We start from the raw sequence: 12,439 nt of genomic DNA on the forward strand, positions 1-12,439 counted from the left end.
AGCCTATTCACAAAACCTATTGTAGATTTGGAATAGGTTTATTTGACAGTTCTACAAAGGAAATCTGTACAATAAACCTATTTAAAATCTACATTTCAGTATTCGTTTGACTGCGATTGCTGAAAGACGTATTTTTTCTGCCCTACAGACCTCTCTGTTTCAAACTCTTAAGCAAAAACACAAACAATTCAGCAGACCTTTTTAATTTTTTTTTCTCAAACACTTGAAGTTCTAATCTTCCAAAGTGAGACATTTACAACAAATAAATATATGCACCAAGTGTTCGCACATTTGGTGCATAAACATAACAACAAAGACAAAGTGCATTGTGAACGTTAAGAAACAACAATATATCTAGTGCAAAAACTGAGGCTTTAAACTCGAGCTCAGGCAGTGACGCGATGCAAACTAACAAAAACAATGATGATGATGACGGTAACTGGCAGCAAGTACCTACAAAGAGGAAATATATAGGGTCACCAAACAAATTAAAAAAAACGATTCCATCTTGATGAAGATGAGATGAGATGATGAGACTAGTGACAATGATAATACAATTGCAACCTCCACCGATATTTATACCGCATGTTCAAGATATTGGTAAAATGGTCAATAAAGTTAATACTGTAATTCCCAGCGCAGATTACCATTTTAAGTCACTGAGAGGTGGCCAAATTCGTTTAGTTGTAAAAAATGTGGACTCTTATATAAAATTAATAACTTATTCCGATTCTGTCCAATGTAATTATCACACATTTCAATTAAAGCTTCATTATTCTACTCCTATTTCTGAACATTGTAAGTCGTGCTACAAAGGAACCTTTGCCTATGTTTTTTGTAGATATGGATCCGAACGAGAACAACAAGGAAGTCTATAATATATAAAAAATATATAAAATCATTTGATAATGCCATCATTTCAGTGAAAGCCCCTCGAAAATATGACGATATTGTGCAGTGCTATAGGTGCCAAGATTATGGGCATACCAAATCCTACTGCAAAAAAAGTTTTCGATGTGTCAAATGTGGAGCTGATCATGCCACTTCCGAGTGTTCAAAGTTATCAAACATTCCTCCCACTTGTGTCCATTGTTCACAAAAACACACCGCAACTTATCGTGGCTGCTCGTTTTACCAACAATTTCTACATTCACGGCTGTCCGCAATGAGAAAAGAGAAGCAACCAATTTTTAATACGTATGTAATGCCAACAAACAATTTTCAAAATACGCAAGAATCGAATAACACTTCATATGCGCAAGTGCTAAGAGGTGATCAATCTGCTATGTCTAATGTTTTAGAGAAAATTGAGGCTATGCTCTCATTTCTAGTCGGTGGCGACTTTAACACCAAGCATCCATGGTGGGGATCTAGATTAGTAAATCCAAAGGGGCGCGAACTTCATAAATGCATAATTAATAATCACTTCAATGTGATATCTACAGGAAGTCAAACCTATTGGCCTAGTGACCGAAATAAAATTCCAGACTTACTGGACTTTATAATTTAAAATGAATCCCGTCATCCTCTGTACAAATAAATGAAAGTTACGATTTGAGCTCCGATCATAGCCCGATTGTAGTTAACTTGTCCGCATCTAAATGCACTCGTTTAAAGACCTTCAAAATGTTTTCACAAAAACAGATATTAATTTTTTCCAAACCTGGTTGGAAAATAATATAAATTTAAAAATTTCGATTAAATCAGAAGCTGAGCTAGAAAATGCTGTGGAAATATTTACAAAGCTGATACATGAGTCCACAGTTTTGTCAACACCACAAAGTGAGACCAAAAATGATGCTAAGTTTTCTACTCCATTTAAAATCAAGAAATGAATTAAACAAAAGCGGCAACTACGTAAAATTTGGCAAGTAACGAGATTTCCAGCGGACAAAAAGAGATTAAATAAAGCAACAAGTTTTCTCAAAACTAAACTTAGAGAATACAAGAATAATTCTGTAAACTACTATCTACGTCATCTGGACAGATCGTACAAGAATGATTATAGCTTGTGAAAAGCAACGAAATATCTTAAATAGCCCCAAAAAAGAAATGTGACCCTTAAAGATACACGTAGTTCGTGGTGCAAAACGGATAAAAGTAAAGTAAAAGCATTTAAAGAACTACTTGAAGAAACATATGCACCATTCTCTATGTGTAACACTGGACACGAAAATGACATTCTGGATTTTTTAGATGTTCCTTGTCAGATGTTTAGACCAATCAAAGCTTTTACGGTAAATGAAGTTCAAAATGAATTGAAAAAAAACTAAATACCAAAAAATCTCCAGGATATGACCTTATTGATGGGAAAGTGCTGAAAGTTTTACCAAAAAAAGGCATAATTTATTTAACTGTACTTTTTAATTCTGCATTACGACTAAGCTGTGTTCCTATCCATTGGAAACTTGCTAAAATTATTATGATTCTTAAGCCAAACAAACCTGAAAATTCCGTTTTGTCCTATAGGCCCATAAGCTTGTTACCTATAGTTTCTAAAATATTTGAAAGACTGGTGCAAAAAAGGCTGGTATCTATTTTGAACAAACCAAATATCATTCCCAACCATCAATTTCGATTTCGGCAAGGCCATGGTACAATGCCAGAGAATAGCTCAAACAATAAGAGATAGCTTAGAGAACAAAAAATTCTGCTCATCGGTCTTCCTGGATGTAAAACAACCTTTCGACAAAGTTTGGCACAAAGGACTGTTGTATAAGCAAAAACTCTCTTGCCTACACCTTTTTATTTACTTATGAAATCTTACTTGAGCGAAAGACAATTTTTTGTAAATATCAATGATGAAGATTCTGATATAGGCCATATAAACTCCGGAGTACTCCAAGGAAATGTTTTGGGATATAAAATCAAAAAGACAGCAGCTTGAAACGAAAACAAAGCGAATGTACTAGCTATTGGGCTCAAGATCGCAACTAGAAAATTAAGTATTACTGTATAAAACTTTTCTAAAACCGATTTGGACGTATGGAGTTGAGCTCTGGGGCACTTCAAGCCATTCAAACGTTGGAATTTTGCAGCGGTATCAATCTAAAACATTGAGAATGATATCTAACGCACCCTGGTTCATGAGTAATAAAAATACTCATAAGGATCTCGGCATTCCTTTTGTTAAAGATGAAATACGAAGATACAGCACGAATTACCTCACCCGGCTAAGTAATCATTCAAACATTTTGACAATTACTCTCCTCGATGACACAAACGAAGCACGACGACTGAAAAAAACTTAATGTTCTTAACCTTCTCTTTTTGTCATAAATTGATAAATTTGAAAACAAAAATGTAAATATATTAAGTTAAAGTATGTATATTAATTATAAGCAATGCAAAAACTTAAATAGTTGCTAAGTTCTATGGGCCTTAGCATCTCAATTTGAATTTAATTTTATGAAAATTTGATTATTTTCTTTTGTAAATAGAATGTATCGATATTTATTGGTAGCTATAAGTTGGGGACAGGGACTGTCTTTTGTTCTATACTCCGAAACACACAACATCGGTACGTACGTGAGACTGCTGGACGAGTGTATGTTCTTTCTGGCAGAGCTCTGCGCCATAACGATAGCCGCAAAAGAAATTCAGGGAAGGAAATTCAGCCGGCCCTGTAGGCAGCGGGTTCTAGAATAGTGAGGTCGAAGTGTGTGGAATCCCTCAATAGACTGTGGTTTCACGACATATACAGTCCTATCATGGTTAAGCAGATACCATGGCGCCGTATTAATGAGTTTTCGAAATAAAAATTTTTGGTTTTGAAATTTGTTCAAACTTAAAATTTTACCAGCTGACACGAAAACGAAATGTTAACTTTTGTTTTTACTGAATTCTACTTTCCGATTATAGTCGACAGACGTTCGGTAATCGTTTTGATGTGTTTTTATAAGGCGAAACAAAACTGTCAGCTGTTTTTCTACATATACAGTACATTTACGAGAGCGTAACCAGGCCATAAGACCGTACTACTTCATTAAAAGTAAACTTTATTGCACATATCTTTGGCTAGGTAAGTCTACAAAAAAAAAAAAAAAAAAACAACCCCGAACAAACAAACCCTGCGGTATTGTTTGAGGCAAAAAAAGCATTTCATATTTTTTGTAAGGGGTTTTTCCAATTTTTTTATTAAAAACATTCCTATTTTTTAAGTACATATAACACCCGTTAATGTTAAAATTTATTTGGAATTTTTACTTAAATCGCATCTAAAAAATGTCCTCTTTTCCAAAAAGAAGAAAAAATTATGGCATTTAAGTAACTTTTTTCAATAAAGGCTAATCAATGAAAATGCATTTTTTGACCAAGAACAAAAATTTTTTTCACATTTATTGACCAAAAACAATTTTTTTTTTTTACTATCCAAAAAACCCCACCACGGTGAATTTCTTTTAATCCAGTGTTCTCTTAAAGTGATTCATCACACCGTGCAGGACAGAGTTCACTGATCTGCTCTTAATATAAGAGTGCTGGTATATAGAGAAGTAGGACTCCAAGTTTATTCCTAATGTAGAAATCCAAAATTCTCTCCAATGTCTTACAGAGTAGGAGGGGCACATTTCGAACCGAACACTGATTTTGGTAATAAAATTCAATGATTTGCAAGCGTTGCTCGTTAGTAAGTCTATTCATGATGAAATGTCAAAGCATACTGAGCATCTTTCTCTTTGACACCATGTCTGAAATCCCACGTGATCTGTCAAATACTAAGATCACGTGGGATCACCCAAAAAAGTAATTGCGGATTTTTTAAAAGAAAGTAAATGCATTTTTAATAAAACTTAGAATGAACTTTAATCAAATATACTTTTTTATGTTTTTTTTTTTTTTTAAGCAAGCTAAAAGTAACAGCCGATAACTGACAGACTGTATAACTTTTAACTGAATAATCGTAATTATTTATATTTACAAAATAATTTATGTTTATCAATATCAATTTATTCGTACAAAACTTTAGGAAAATTTTTTCTCATATTCGAAAAGTATGCTTATTAATTATAAACCCGTATCCTAAATGTTTTCAGACAATTCAAGTGAAAAATATTCAAACGCCACCGTAAATAGTTATTTTTATTTGTTAATTTCTCTTTCGATATAAGCTTAATGATCGAAAATTTTATAATGGACAAATGAAAGCTACAGGGGATATACCACACCAACCATGATTTGCTGCGTTAAAAATGACTACAGAATACAAACATAATTTTTGTTGACGTTTTTTTAATAAACGATAAAGGTTAAACAAAGTTAGAAGCGCCACACGCGAAATAAGTTGGGTTAGCTGAGAATGATGCCAAAAGCTTAGACGTCTAGACAGACACGTTGTGATTCTCCATTTTCCCTCTTCTTCTTCTGGTCCCTTTTCTACTTTGTTTCCTCATCTCTCGTCCGTCATGGGATAACTTCTTTTTTATGCGGAGTAGCTGCAAATACGGCCACAGGCAGTCAGCGATTTTCGAGAGGAGAGTCTGGTGGTACTGGCTCTTAATTAAATATTGAGTACCAATGATGCTCGAGATGGCAAGGCGAGTTATTGACGCCTTCAAATAACCAATGGGCAACATCAGCGTTTGTTCCAATGTTAGGGGCGGCTGGAGGCGAGAGTCGGATCTTGGAGCAAGCGGCTCGCGATAACGAGAGCCGCTTCTCCTAGAGACAATAATATGTTGTTAATGGCTAAGATCCACAGATCCCAAGTCTGCTGTAATGCATCTTTTAATAAGTAAGTTATTAATAAACTATCTGACGATAGAGTTGATATCTAGAAACTCCAATTCCTTCATTATTGACATCGGTTATATATTATTGAAAACACCTGCAATGTCAAGAAATGCTACCATTGTATATTCCTTGACAGCGATCCCACAAAATCCATGCGGTTGGGGCACAGGGCCAGTAACCTGCCCCTGGAAAACTATATGAATCACTCTGAGAAAAAAAGGAATAGAAAAAACGGACCCCTAACATTGACGATGTACAAGATGTACATGGGATGTACCTTGTACAAGGTAGATATTACTGCCGACGGCATTACAACAAGCCAGTAGAATCCGACGGGTTAGGAAAGGTTTAAGTGACAGTCTGCCATCAGACTCACTTAGACGTTTTCGTCCATTGTGGTACCACAGGAACAACCGAAGGAAGATACCTTCTAGTTCTTACCTTTGAACAATCCAGATCGCTTCAAAAAGACCAACAACTTGCGATTGTTCACATTCGCTAAATCAGACAGGTTCTCAAAGAAATGAGAACCAATGTCCTCACAGCTTCTGCAAAAGTCGTTGCTGGCAAACTTCAGTCTTTCAGCATCTCTTCCGATAAGACAGTGACCTGTAATGACGGACACAATGACTGAGAGATCTGTTCTAGCCAGCGACAACAAAGCTGTAGACCTATTCAAGTTTTTGAGTGCTAACACATGTTTTGGAGTGCTAACAGCGCCCGCTTTGTGACCATCTATCTTTCGTTATCCTTCGGGCCTGATCCTGAAAACTTACCTTACATGTGGCTAGAGGCATATCCACAGATTCCAGTATCCTTGGAATGTGTAAGGTAGTTCCTATTTTCGTAAGCTCGTCCGCTTTACAATTCCCTGGGATATCTCTGTGGCCCGGCACCCAGAACAGGTGAACTTTGTACTGCTCAGCCATCTCGTTGAGAGATCTGCGACAGCCGAGGGCGGTTTTTATGTTCAGAAATGCCTTCTCCAAGGATTTAATGGCTGCCTGACTGTCGAATAAGATATTATGCCAATCGTCTTTTAGACATTATATCTTAGACATTCCACCACTTCCTTAATTGCAAGGATCTCCGCCTGATACACACTGCAGTTGAAGGGTTACCTTTTCGATATGACCAGTTCTAGATCTTCGTCTAGTTTGGAACCATCCGTACTGAAACCTATCTAACTTCTATTACCAGGGATATCGTAGTTCCAATCGGTTCTATTAGGAATAGTGGCATAATATTTTTTACCAAAAAGCGGCTCAGGTGGGGTGTAATCCAAACTGCCTGAAACGTCAGACATTGTATGAAGGATAAAACAGTGTCCACAACAACCAGATGACCAAAGAGAAAGATCCCTAAAGCTCACGGCAGTGGTTGCTGCAATTTTTCTAGCCACAATGTCCAGAGGCATCCGATGTAGCATTAAGTTCATTGCCTCAGATGTTGTCGTCCTGAATGCGGATCCAGTTGAGTATTGAGCAGTAGGTGAACTTTTGAAGCGCCGTCCACCAGACCACAACGCCATATAGCTTTATGGGTCTGACAACTGAAGTATATTCCCAATGCATGACACGCGGTCTAAGCCCCCCAACTTTAGCCATAGGCCCTCTTGCAGGTGTATAAGGCAAGAGTTGCCTTTCTTGCCCTTTCCAAAATATTGGATTTGAAGTTCAATTTCCTACCCTGCAAACCATCCATGCATTTCGCGCTTTCTGTAAATGAAACATTCTCTCCTCCCAAGGAGACAGGTGCCACTGTAGGCAACTTTTATCTCCTGTTGAAAAGAACTACTTCCGTCTCGCACGGATTTATACCTAGACCACTTTCGGTACCCCACTTCGCTGTTGCACGTAGAAACTTTCCCTAACCGCAATTTCACGTCATGCTGATGACCAATTTTACACCTTTTTCTCCTAGAGACAATAATATGTTGCTAATGGCTAAGATCCACAGATCCCAAGTCTGCTGTAATGCATCTTTTAGTAAGTAAGTTATTAATAAACTATCTGACGATAGAGTTGATATCTAGAAACTCCAATTCCTTCATTATTGACATCGGTTATACATTATTGAAAACACCTGCAATGTCAAGAAATGCTACCATTGTATATTCCTTGACAGCGAGATAACCCTCAATGTAGCCGACTAGGTCGTAAAGAGCTGTTTCAGTGGATTTGCCTTTACTATATGCATGCTGCTGTCGAGGCAGGCGATCTCCAGGGATCTTTGCCCTAAGATATATTTCTATCAACCTCTCAAGAGTCTTCAGTATAAAGGATGACGGACTTATAGGACGTTTTCCTGCTTTCGGAATGAAAATGACCTTCGTGTCCCCTAATCCCTCAGGTGTATATAACATTCTAATATAAGCAGAGAATATCTCCCTAAGCTAGGGAACCAGTCTATCGGACACAGCTTGTAATTTAACCGGTGACGCATCATCAGGGCCTGGCAACTTAAAGGAGTCGAATCTTCTTATTGCCCAAAGTATTTTCGGCTCAGACACAATTTCCCTAATAGCCTCCGACGAATGCATACCAGTGTCTGCCTCTTCCGGCGCCACGTTGTCCGTTGGAGAATTTCCGGGGAAAAGTGTTTCCCCACTAGACATTGTCCAAACATTCTCTGACTTCTGATTATACCCCACCGTCTCGAGGACAGAATCTTCCCTAGCCTATAGGCTTCAAATGTATTCTCCACGGAGCTGCAGAATTAAACCCAGGATTTGTTCTGAGTCTTTCTCAGCTCGCCCTTATATTTTCTTAACTCAGCTATATAGATGTCCCAATCATTTGGCACTCTTGTGGCTTTTGCTCTATTGAAGAGATTTCTGCATTCCTTCCTTGGACCAGCCAGCTCTGGCGTCCACCATGCGGTCGCTGTTTGCTCCTTGGCTTGACACTAGGAAATGCTGACACAAGCGAGTCATTCAGGGCCTTCGAGATTCGCTTGACAATATTGTTAATGTCCTCCGCAGTTTCCACTTCCTTTTCTGGTCTAGAAGGGATAGACGTGCAGAATTGTGCCGAAATTTATCCGAATCAGCCTTTCTTCTGTTTAGCGGAGGGACCACTTCTGCAGTATTTTCTGCAGGGCTGAAACTAATATAACGACGATCTGAGAAGCTGTGGTCATCCAACACTTCCCAGTCGTATGTTCTTGCACTTATATCTACCGATACAAAGGTAATATCTAGTACTTCCTGACTGTTCCTGATAATAAAGATCGGTTTATCCGCTTTATTACAAAATGGCAGATTGCTACTTATAATATATTAGACAAGCAGCTCACCCATTTCGTTGACATCCGAAATTCCCAATATCTCATGATATGCATTGGCATCACTTCCCTACAGAAGCGGAAACTTAAGATCTGAAGGCGGCATCTTTAAATCTTGTGCCATATAAAGAGAAACCAGCCTGTAATGAGAATTATTTATTTGAAGGCTGGCTACTACTAAATCTTCAGTGCTTTGCGACGGAAGAAGAAAAACATTTAGACTACTCTTTGCAAAAATTTAGGCTCTGTATCTCCCTTTCCCCGAAACCTTGAGTAAATCCCTGAATTCTTAGTCCACGAACTATTCCTCCACATACCCATGGTTCCTGGATAAGAACCACGTCAAATCCCCCTGCCATCAGGAGGACCATTAGTGCCGCCTTATAATGGTGAAGATTTATTTGTAGAAACCGGACCATAGTCAGGATTCAGAACTTCCACCACTGTTGTGTTAGCATCGTCCTCTGATTCCGCCAGGAGTTCATCTTCACAAGATCCGTTAGGTCTTATCATGATGAGCTTCCGTACGCATCCAGGGGCAGGTGAGGAAGCTGTGGAACCACTCCTCCTCAGGACACTGGACACTTGCGGTATTGACGATTCCTCCTTATATGCTTCTCTAACTACTGCTGTCCACACCTTGAGCCCAGTGCAATCGGATAACCCACCCACACAGGGTTTTCGTGTCCCGTTTCGATGCCTTCCCCTCCTGTCTCGGTTCTGGCTGGAGGATTTTCAGTCTCATGCATTCGGCCAGACTTTAGCCATGTGGTCGATAGTTCCCTACTTAAGTGTTTAGCAACAACTGCTGACTCGTTTCCTGATTCCCCAACCCCATCGCCTCTATAGTCCTTCCGCTTCAACTTGTAAAATCCATAGGATACAACTCCTTCAGACTTGTGGAGGTCTGCGGTCAGCTGGAGTTTAGTACGAATACTGCATGTCTCCGGTCACCATCTGTGGTTGAAAGATTAGGATTACATTCCCTTAGTCTTCCAAGTGTTGATTCAGGATCTGAGGGAATTCTTGCTATCCAAGCATGAGCCATTGGTCGAAAAGGAATATCTTCCTTCTTGACTAAATCTAGTGCTGTATCTAGGCAGATCTCACCAATCTTTCTTAGCTCAAAACGATAAATTTCAATTGAGCGTTGAGCGTTGGAGTTTAGTACGAATACTGCATGTCTCCGGTCACCATATGTGGTTGAAAGATTAGGATTACATTCCCTTAGTCTTCCAAGTGTTGATTCAGGATCTGAGGGAATTCTTGCTATCCAAGCATGAGCCATTGGTCGAAAAGGAATATCTTCCTTCTTGACTAAATCTTTCTTAGCTCAAAACGATAAATTTCAATTGAGCGTTGATCCCCGAAGGCAGTTATTCTATATCGGCCTCGATACCAGCCTGCATCGTCACAAACTGGAGGAGACCCAGGAAATTCATTAAGGACATCGGAGTATACTGATGACATTCCATTGACTATACACTCCAATTATTCCTAGGTATGCAGCCATGTTCTCCTCCCTTGTCGACAACTGTCCCTAGCGATATTAGCAACGGTTCTTACTAGGCATGGGATGCCCTTCAGGTGACCGCAGCCTTTTGGCTGACTGTGGTGCAGTTTCTGAATCTAGACGTGTAGTCCTTGGAGTTTTCTGTGCAGCGAATCCCCGAGCCCAATCTAGGGAGTCTCTCTCCCTATTAGTAAGAGTCTTAGGATCATTCGCACCAACCTCTCAATAAACCTGATAAACCAGATAACATGCTACGGCCTGATACCACCACGGCAGCTATTAGGTCTTTGGAGTCCATTCTAAGCTTACTCTCGGGCTCTAGATCTACCGCTCCACTGGAAAAAGACGCAGATCATCAACCGCCTCATGGATACCTCTATCGCAGCCATCTTTGAGTGACTTAAATTTCTCTTCAAAAAAAAAAAAAAAATGACCTATTACGAGTTACAGGAAAATTATGCGGAGCGAAATAACAAAACGTCCACTCAACTCAATGGGTCAAACAAGAATCAAGCCGACGAGTTACCCGCTGAACTATTTATGACCGGAGGTGACACGCTAATAAGACGTAAGCATCAGCTTGTCTACGCAATGTGGCTGGAGGATCGCATACCCGATGATTGGAACTTCAGCAAGTGCCAACTACAGAGATATAAGTCATCCCCCCCTCGCATACAAGATACTCTCGAGCGTGATCAGTGATATAATTGGGTCCTATCAATATGGCTTTAGACCTGGTAAATCTATCACAGAGCAGATATTTACACTGAGCCAAATCCTGGAAGAAATCCGAGAAGTACAAATCAACACCTATCATCTTTGTTGACTACAAAGGCTCTTTCGATACCCTTATACGTTCAAAGGTATTTCAAGTCATGTCTAAGTTTGATATCCTTGCAAAATTAATAAGACTCTGCAGGATTACACAAGGACAAGAAGCCAGCTTATTATGTGATCTCTTTAATATCCTGCTGGAGAAGATTATACGAGATGCAGATGTGTTTATATATGGCACACTACTCACAAGACAACAAATGTTACTCGTCTATGCCGACGGCATTGACATCATAGGTCGGTCAACAGAATGAGTAACTGCAGCCTTTGAAAGAATCGAAAGGGGATCAGTGAAAATGAGTCTGGAAGTAAATGGAGATAAAACGAAATAGATCAACTTACAAAACGCCCTGTACAACCGATCAGATAAAGAAAATGGAGAAAGTAGGGAACTACAACTTCGAGATAGACAGCAACTTTATCTACCTCGGCGCCGACGTAACCGAAACGAATAATACTGGAAAACAGATGCTAATTTGGATTAAGTAAGCAGTTTAGAAACTAGGCCACCTCTCGACAGACGAATATTACAAGACACTGATACTACCCGTGTTGTTATACGGTTCTGAGGCATGCCTACTTGCGAAAGCAGAAGAGGCAGTTTTTGGAGTGTTTGAGAGAAAGATTCTACGTAAAATATATGGACCAGTTTGCGTTAATGGAGAATATAGGCGTCGTATGAACCATGAGCTGTAGGATGACGATAGCATAGTTACACCTATCAAAATACAACGGCTGCGGTGGCTAGGTCATGTTGTCAGAATGGATGAAGAAGCTCCAACAAAGAAGTCTTTTGAAGGCAAACCCGATGGAAAGATCATGTGGTGGGAGACACCTCGAAACTTGGTGTCAGATATTATGAAATGAGAACAGAAGATAGAGGCGCTTGGAAAGCTATTCTACGTTCGGCTAGTGAAACAAATGTTCCGTCATAGCCAATTAAAGTAAGTAAAGTGATTCCTCATCTTCCCTCCTGTCCTTGCGATAAATTTACTTCACAAAGCTAACCGTCCGTTTACGTACTTTTTGGTCCCACCCGGATGAAAAGGCAAACGCCTTGATTTACACCTTTCATTT

The 12,439-nt window shown here is 39.3% G+C and overlaps 1 protein-coding gene across 7 annotated transcripts in view; it reads right to left on the minus strand.

The window, feature by feature from the left end:
• LOC106090318 (cyclin-dependent kinase 5 activator 1) overlaps nt 1-12,439 on the minus strand; it is a 428,985-nt gene that overhangs the window by 180,971 nt on the left and 235,575 nt on the right. The window lies entirely within an intron of this gene.

The sequence above is a fragment of the Stomoxys calcitrans genome, chromosome 3 (assembly GCF_963082655.1).
Source record: "Stomoxys calcitrans chromosome 3, idStoCalc2.1, whole genome shotgun sequence".
Classification (NCBI taxonomy): domain Eukaryota; kingdom Metazoa; phylum Arthropoda; class Insecta; order Diptera; family Muscidae; genus Stomoxys; species Stomoxys calcitrans.